Source organism: Amblyraja radiata, chromosome 27 (assembly GCF_010909765.2).
Source record: "Amblyraja radiata isolate CabotCenter1 chromosome 27, sAmbRad1.1.pri, whole genome shotgun sequence".
Taxonomy (NCBI): domain Eukaryota; kingdom Metazoa; phylum Chordata; class Chondrichthyes; order Rajiformes; family Rajidae; genus Amblyraja; species Amblyraja radiata.
The window spans coordinates 8,040,724-8,049,910 of record NC_045982.1 but is presented as its reverse complement, the minus strand read 5'-3'; the positions used below and the strand labels follow the sequence as shown (position 1 = coordinate 8,049,910).

Here is a 9,187-nt window from a genome sequence, read left to right as displayed (position 1 = left end):
GCCGCCCTGTTATTTATATTCAGTCTTCCTGGAGCAAATTGGAGGCCAGTACGCAAACGGCTCTGAGCAAACGGCTCTGAGGTTCCGTTTAGAACCGATTGTTCTCTTTGTGCACAGCAGGCAGTGTTGAAAGTCTCAAGTGCTACTTGCTCCAGTTGATAGGTTACTGAGGCAAAATACTTGCTTACAAAAAACTAAACCAAACTATAATATGTGATAAGGAACTGCAGATGCTGGTTTATACTGAAGATGAAGTCTGGTGAAGGGTCTTGGCCCGAAACGTCACCTATTCCTTTCCTCCTGAGATGCTGCATGACCCGCTCTGAGTTACTCCAGCATTTTGTGTCTATCTAAACTATAACATGTATTGGTTGTAGATAGAAGGGTAGCATGCATGAATCAGATCTTGATGCTAACATGAAGCCATTATAGAGATCATCTGACACTTTGTCTAGAAAGGATCTGCAGATGCTGGTTTATACCGAAGGTAGACAATAAAATGGGTGGTTCCAACCCGAAACGTCACCCAGATTTTTTCTTCAGAGATGCTGAGTTAGAGTTCAGAGTTACTCCAGCATCTGCAGTTCCTTTCTAAACAATGTGTCAGTAGGGACGACAGATGGGACGCAATGGGCTAAGTGTTCGGCTGGTGACCGGAAGGTAGCCGGTTCGAATCCCGCTTGGAGTGCATACTGTCGTTGTGTCCTTGGGCAAGACACTTCACCCACCTTTGCCTGTGTGTGAATGTGTGTGAGTGATTGGTGGTGGTCGGAGGGGCCGTAGGCGCAGAATGGCAGCCACGCTTCCGTCAGTCTGCCCCAGGGCAGCTGTGGCTACAGAAGTAGCTTACCACCACCGAGTGTGACTGAGGAGTGAATGAATAATGCGATGTAAAGCGCCTTGAGTATTAGAAAGGCGCTATATAAATCCCATCCATTATTATTATTATTATAGTAGCATTGATTTCTGTAATGGCAGTGGGAATAGATTGTTTGGTTAATGTTAACACCAAGATCTGATTCATGTACACCACCCCTCTGTCTACAACCAATATATGTTAAAGTTTAGTTTGAGTTTAGTTTATTGTTTACTGTCACATGTACAGCGAAAAGCTTTTGTTGCGTGTTATCCAGTCAATGAAAAGACAATACATGATTAAAATCAAGCAGTCCAAAGTGTACAGATACAGATTAAAAGGAATAATGTTTAGTTGCAAGATGACCTATTTCCCTCCTGGGATAAATAAAGTTATATTATACCGTATCGCAATGTATCGTATTGTATCGTATCGATACCAATTCCAGTAAAGTCTGATTAAAGATAGTCCAAAGGGCTCCAATGAGGTAGATGGTAGCTCAGGACCGCTCTCTAGTTGCTGGTAGGATGGTTCAGTTGCCTGATAACAGCTGGGAAGAAACTGTCCCTGAATCTGGAGGTGTGCGTTTTTACACTTGGGTATCTCTTGCCTGATGGGAGAAGGGAGAAGGGAGAAGAGGGAGTGACCGGGATGAGACCCTCCAGATCTCTGGAGGAGAAGGATGGGTGACGTTTCGGGTCGGGAAAAATATCCTTTTTCTCCAGAGATGTTGCCTGGCCCGCTGATACCACAGCACGTTGTGTCTATCTTTGCCTCATTAAACACACCCATCAAGCACCTTGGAATGCTTTTACTCCATGAACGAAGGTTGGAGGCATAGTTGGCCAACATCAAGGTGATGGGGTCAAGGAAAGAGTGTTGACGTCGCAGTCCTGTTTCCACCAACCTTTCCACTACCACGCACAAGAAGCGACAAGACAGGCACCATTGTATGCGGATGCTGAGAAGTGTGTTCAACTCTGGCTGAACAACTTCTAATCTTGTGTGTGTACTCGATAAGAAGAAGATGTTCAAGGTGCTCAAAAATAGACCTTTTTGCCCAAGACCAATGTCTGACCCCCTCAGAGATCCTGACTCAAAACCCAACTTTTTTGCCATCACAGTTATTGCCCGTTTTTACAACACGAGCCGTGAGTCGTGAAATTGGACCTGGTGAATAATACCATTATCCCCGAAGGGTTAAATGAGCAATTCCCAGGGAGTCCGCAGAAGGCTTAACATGAAATCAACCGAGCTGAAACGTGAGTTTGATGCTCCAGTGACAAACGAACAACAATTTTCAGGCCTATTAAGCATGTAACGTGGAACAGATGTGAAAGTATTTGTGAGCTGGTACAAGAAAATAAGAGACAGAGAGTTGGGAAGAGAGGGAATGGGGAGAGGGCAGAAAAGTGCAAAGGTGAATTCAAGTATGAATGAAAGGGAAGCTTACAAATAATTTCTTTCCCTTTCCAATTTTGCGTTTAGCATGTTAAAATATCTGCTTTCTCTGTAGTTTTCTGCACCCGACTCGTAGTAAAAATGAAGCTAATTCTGTTTGCCACATTCTTCAGCAATTTGTCTAAACTTTGTCTCAATTCAAGTTTTATACCCAGTTTATAGCCGTTAACCTGCAGAAGTCACATTGTAGAGTGATGACAGGCTATTAAGTATATCCATGAAAACAGAAACCATCGTAATTCTCCGATGATTGTAAATGATCAGTTTGGGCTGAGCTGGAAGTTCACAAGCCTTTAGTAAATTCCACTGCAAATGGAGAACCATCATGAAATGGCCATTTTGATATCAACAGCTATTTTCTAGCTATTTGTGTCTATCTTCTGCCTGTGAATGTCCCTAATTCTGAGAAAGAGCTGTGGGTGGATATTGCAAACAAATGGTGGGTGTGGGTACATTAAGAAATCAGTCTCCAAAGTTCACCAAAGAAGAGATGGTAAGATTTTCCTCTCAGCAATATGGCTTGGTTGAATTCTGTTTACCTTTTTACTCAACTGACCATTACAATGCAAAAGGAACCCAACATTCTCTTCAGTCTGAAGAAGGGTTTCGGCCCGAAACGTTGCCAATTTCCTTCGCTCCATAGATGCTGCTGCACCCGCTGAGTTTCTCCAGCATTTTTGTGTACATTCTCTTCAATTTGTCTCATTTCCCAAAGCCCTGGAAACATTCCTCCTTCACGTACTTATCCGGCTTCCTGTAGAATCTCTCACTAAACATGGTCCAAACACCTATTTAGGGAATGTTTTCCAGACGACACATTTCCATAGCACATGGAATATATACGCACGATCTCAAGGTACTTCACGAGAGTGTTATTGGACACAATTTGGCTTCAAGCCACATAAGAAGATATTAAAATAAAGAGGTGACTATTGAATTGAATCTTGAAAAGAGGAGAGAGAAGGATTTAAATTCTTGATTAGTACGGGTGTCAGGGGTTATGGGGTGAAGGCATGGGCATGGGGTTGAGAGGGAAAGATAGATCAGAGGGAAAGATAGAACGGAGACGAGGAAACACTTTTTTAGAACGGAGACGAGGAAACACTTTTTCTCACAGAGTGGTGAGTGTGGAATTCTCTGCGTCAGAGGGCGGTGGAGGCAGGTTCTCTGGATGCTTTCAAGAGAGAGCTAGATAGGGCTCTTAAAAATAGCGGAGTCAGGGGATATGGGGAGAAGGCAGGAACGGGGTACTGATTGGGGATGATCAGCCATGATCACATTGAATGGCGGTACTGGCTCGAAGGGCCAAATGGCCTACTCCTGCACCTATTGTCTATTGTCTATTGTCTATCAGCCATGATTGAATGGCGGAGTAGACTTGATGGGCCAAATGGCCTAATTCTGCTCCTAGAACTTATGAACTTTAAAAGGTCAGAGAGCTCAAGGGAGGGAATTCCTGGACTAAATACCATGGCAACAGAGGGGATGGTCACCAATGGTGGAGTGACGAAATCTGTGGATAAACAAGAGGCCATGAATGGAGGATGACAAATAACTACTGAGGTTAAATGCCTTTATTGATTACACTCAAAGGTGGCGAACACTGTCCGGTCCATCATGAGTAGTGACCTCCCCACCATTGAAGGAATCTATAAGATGTGCGGCCTCAAAAAAAGGCAGCCATTATCTTCAAGGACCCACACCACCCTTGTAATGCGCTCGTTTCATTCCTGCCACCGGGAAGAAGGTTTAGGAGCCTGAAAACAGTAACGTCCAGGTTCAGGAAGTAGCTTCATCCCATCAACCATCAGGCTCATGAACACTACGAACTCCAACTAAACTCTGAACTACAAACTGCCTGGGTTCGTACGTTGGACTTTAGGCTGTTTTACTTTTGCACTATATTGTGTTTTTTTAAATTTTGCGGACTTCTTTTTTGTTTGTTTCCTCCATTATCTATTGAGCACTGTGTTCACAAACTAGTTGAGCTGCTGCTGCTGCTGCAAGTAAGAATTTTGTTCCGTTTCGGGACATATGACAATGAAACACAATGTAATAAAAAGAAACTGCAGATGCTGGTTTATAGCAAAGATAGACACAAAGTGCTGGAGTAACTCAGCAGGCCAGGCAGCATCTCTGGAGAGAATGGATAGGTGATGTTTCGGAGTGCAGCGTAGGATTACAAGGTTAATTCCGGGATGGCGGGACTGTCATATGCTGAGAGAATGGAGCGGCTGGGCTTGTAAACTCTGGAGTTTAAAAGGATGAGAGGATATCTTATTGAAACATATAAGATTACTAAGGGTTTGGACACGCTAGAGGCAGGAAACATGTTCCCGATGTTGGGGGAGCCCAGAACCAGGGGCCACAGTTTAAGAATAAGGGGTAAGCCATTTAGAATGGAGACGAGGAAACACTTTTCCTCACAGAGAGTGGTGAGTCTGTGGAATTTTCTGCCTCAGAGGGCGGTGGAAGCCGGTTCTCTGGATACTTTCAAGAGAGAGCTGGATAGGGCTCTTAAAGATAGCGGAGTCAGGGGATATGGGGAGAAGGCAGGAACGGGGTACTGATTGGGGATGATCAGCCATGATCACATTGAATGGCGGTACTGGCTCGAAGGGCCGAATGGCCTCTACTCCTGCACCTATTGTCTATTGTCCTCTACTGTATCCATGTTTTCCAGAGATGCTGCCTGACTCGCTGAGTTACTCCGGCATTTTGTGTCTATCTTTGATAATAAAACACTCTTGGCTTGACTTGTGTAGAAAGGAACTGCAGATGCTGGATTCTACAGAAGACAGACACAAAGTGCCGGAGTAACTCGACAAGTCAGACAGCATCTTCCCAGTCTGAATAAGGGTCCCGACCCGAAACGTCACCCATTCCTTACTCTTGACTTGAATCTTAACTATCTGAGCCCGGGAAATACATCATCTTGTCCTCCCTCATCCACTTTCTCCCTGTAACTGAAAAATTGCTCTCTAAAGTGTGAATTCTATTCTGTAAGAGACACGGTAGACATGAACTCCAACAAAACATGTAGGGAGAGCAAGACGTGGATTTTTCTTTAACTTTATAAATGTCTTTGACTGTCAACCAAGGATGTTTTGCCTCACGTTGTTTAAGAAGGAACTGCAGATGCTGGAAAATCGAAGGTACACAAAAAAGCCGGAGAAACCCAGCGGGTGCAGCAGCATCTATGGAGTGAAGGAAATAGGCAACGTTTCGGGCTGAAACCCTTCTTCAGATGTTTTGCATCATCTTTCGTTAACAAAGTTAAAGGCCTTCATAAAGCCAAAAAAATACATGTTTCAATTCATGCAAAATTCCTTCTCAACTATGTCTGCCCTCAGACATACATCTCCCCCATACATCTGCTGCATGTTAGCATGCAAACTGTGATTCTAAATAACAGATAGGGCAGCACGGTGGTGCAGCAGTAGAGTGGCTGCTTTACAGTGTCAGAGACCCCGGATTCAATCCTGGCTACCAGTGTTGTCTGTACAGAGTTTTTACATTCTCCCTTGTGACCTCGTGGGTTTTCTCCAGGTGCTCCGGTTTCCTCACGCATTCCAAAGGCGTACAGGTTTGTAGGTTAATTGGCTTCTGTAAATTGTAAATTGCCCCTAGTACGTAGGATAGTACCAGTGTATGGAGAGAATGCTGGCCAGCACGGACTCGGTGGGCCGAAAGGCCTGTTTCCACGCTGTAGCTCTACAGTCTAAAAGCAGTCTAAAGATTGATTGCATACGGGGGCCACCAAGGACACATCATCACACAATCTTTTCTTGTTCCTTCTTTCTGTAATATTGTACCTACATTCCAATAAACTTCTTACAAGGTCATAAGTGATAGGAGCAGAATTAGGCCATTCAGCCCATCAAGTCTACTCCGCCATTCAACCATGGCTGGTTTATCTCTCTCTCCTAAGCCCATTCTCCTGCCTTCTCCCCATAGCCCCTGACACCTGTACTAATCAAGAATCTATCCACTTCTGCCTTCAAAATATCCATTGATTTGGCCTCCATATCCCTCTGTGGCAAAGAATTCCACAGATTCCCACTGGAATGTTAACCTAATGGGAGAAATTGGAAACCACGTTAACTTACATCAACTCCGCTTCAGAAACAGTCTCAGTCATCGACCTACAGTGTGCAAATAGTTTGTACATACACACTTGTTCCTCTCTCCTGTGCTCATAGCCATGATTGAATGGAGGAGTAGACCTGATGGGCCGAGTGGCCTAATACTGATCCTATCACATGAGCACATCCAGGAGATCGTGGTTATTGCTAAAGAATCTTTACCTCACGCTGAACATTATCCCCTTATCATGTATCTGTACATTGCAAATGGCTCGACATGCATTGTCTTGGCGGTGCTGGCTCATTGAATGGCGGTGCTGGCTCGAAGGGCCAAATGGCCTACTCCTGCAACTATTGTCTATTGTCTTTCAGCTGACTGGATGGCACACGACAAAAGCATTTCACTGTACATCGGTAAAGTAAACTAAACTGAACTTCTGAAGAAGGGTCTCGACCCCGACACGCCAGCCATTCCCTCTCTCCAGAGATGCTGCCTGTCCCGCTGAGTGAGTGACTCCAGCATTTTTGTGTCTACCCTGAACTTTAAGCAGCAGGTTGTCCCATTCCCAGCCACCCCTCCGAAGAAGCCGTGAATGGAGCAAGCCAGTTGGAGTGGGTGGGGTTGAGAAGGGATCTTTGGTTGAATCCAGCAATTCACTCCAATTTCACTCTGTGGTATAGCCAGCAGTTAGCTCCCCACCAGCGCCTGTCTCGGGAGAGTGCCCTGCCTGCCTGGAACATAATGCTGGCTGGCTGACTGGCTGGGGAGTGTGGAGAAGAGGACTCCTGTCAGGAATATCCAGTGATGGTCACACAGTCACAACCTGCCTTGTGGGGGTCAGTGATACTTTTTTTGTTGTAAACTGGCGATAGATACCTTGACCTTTAACGTAAGGTGTGCGAGCGGGGCAGATTGGCAGAAGTGAATTAAAAGGGCATTGACTTAATCAAGCTAACACTTCACAAGTTTTGCTTTTCAGGTGTCTGGCTTGTTCTGGAGCCGCCCTTGCCGTGTAGCTGTTGTACTAAACATGCTTAAACGCTTCACCATATGTCTGGCTGTGCACAATCAAGTGGCACTGACTGTCCGTATGTAGCCCGCTGCTTCACAGGTTGTTCAGACCGAGCCAAACAAGCAGACGTTCAATAAATGTTTTAATCCTGTAATTGCAATTAGTCGGGACCCTGCCTTGTTTTATGGGGAGATTAATTTCCTTTAATGCTCTTGCTTCCTGATTATTCCCAGTGGAACTAAATAAAAGGAAATTTTGCATTTGTACAGCAGGGCGACTTCATATACTTTACAACTATTGAGGTGACTTTTTGTTGTGGAGTCACGGTTTTGAATTTAGGGGTTCAGAAGCCTGAATATACCTTGTATACAGCAATGTCCTGCAAACATTGAAATGATGGTGATTTTTTTTGTGTGAAATTGGTTCAGGATTAAATATTGGCCTCAGGACATGTACAGCATCGCACGCCCAGGATCTAGGATGATTAAGGATGGATTTTGTATTCCAGTGAGCACTGTGTTCCTGAAATAGCTAACTGTACTCAGTCTGAGAGCAACATCATTAGGATGGTTCCTCTGCATATTTAAGTGGGAACTTTTTGAGTAAGAGGGAACTGCAGATGCTAGTTTATGCCGCACACAATTTGCACACCTTCAGTTTAATTTCATGTTTCATGTATTTTGTGTTTTGTGACTGTTGGCAGACCAATTTCCCTCCTGGGATAAATAAAGTATTATCGTATCGTAAAATGCTGGAGTAACTCAGCGACGACAAGCAGCATCTCTGGAGAGAAGGAATGGGAATGGAATTCCTTCTATCCAGAGATGCTGCTTGTCCCACTGAGTTCCAACAGCATTATGTGCCTATCTTCGGTGAGAACTATTTTGGTTTGACTCCAACCTGTGGGAGCATAATACGAGAAAATAATTTTGTATTTTCGTTTATCATAGCCATTTCAGCTCCAAATATTTCCTCGAGCGATAAGTCTGCTGCCCTCGAAGATTATATACCCCTTCAGTTCTGGCCATGGTCCCGACTTGAAATGTCACCCAGCCTATTTCTCCAGAGATGCTGCCTGATCCGCTGAGTTACTCCAGCGCTTTGTCTCTATCTTCAATGCTGGCCACTCGGGCAAGCTCGATTTTCACTGGTCCAACAATGGCAGCTTGGCCTGTAACCGTGTAGACTTAGTTCCAGAATTCTCCCCTTAAATCTTTGTGTATATATATATATATATATGTGTGTGTCTATCTATATCTATATATCTACCCCTTTCTCTCTTCCATTGCAATCTGCCCTTTGCCCGTTGACTGTGCTTTTGCCCACCTACACTAGTCTGAAGAAGGGTTTAGACCCGAAATGTTGTCTATTTCCTTCGCTCCATAGATGCTGCCTCACCCACTGAGTTTCTCCAGCATTTTAGACAATAGGTGCAGGAGTAGGCTATTCGGCCCTTCGAGCCAGCACCGCCATTCAATGTGATCATGGCTGATCGTCCCCAATCAGTACCTCGTTCCTGCCTTCTCCCCATATCCCCTGACTCTGCTGTTTTTAAGAGCCCTATCTAGCTCTCTTGAAAGCATCCAGAGAACCTGCCTCCACCGCCCTCTGAGGCAGAGAATTCCACAGACTCACCACTCTTTGTCTACCTACACTAGTACCTCTTTATTTTGGCTGAGGATACTCCTACAGAGTGGCCAGAAAGGTGCTGCAGCAGTGGAAGTTAGTTTACCATGTGCAGGAAGGGGAGGCACTGTGCTTTGATGTTGCAA

At 44.8% G+C, this 9,187-nt stretch overlaps 1 protein-coding gene across 2 annotated transcripts in view; it reads left to right on the top strand.

Moving 5' to 3' along the window:
- Positions 1-7,039: 7,039 nt before the first annotated feature.
- LOC116988374 (protein FAM110A-like) overlaps positions 7,040-9,187 on the top strand; it is a 38,292-nt gene continuing 36,144 nt past the window's right edge. For both annotated transcript variants that reach the window (XM_033045032.1, XM_033045031.1), the window contains exon 1: positions 7,040-7,239. The gene's annotated coding sequence lies outside the window, so the exon portion shown is untranslated. The remainder of the gene's footprint in view (positions 7,240-9,187) is intronic.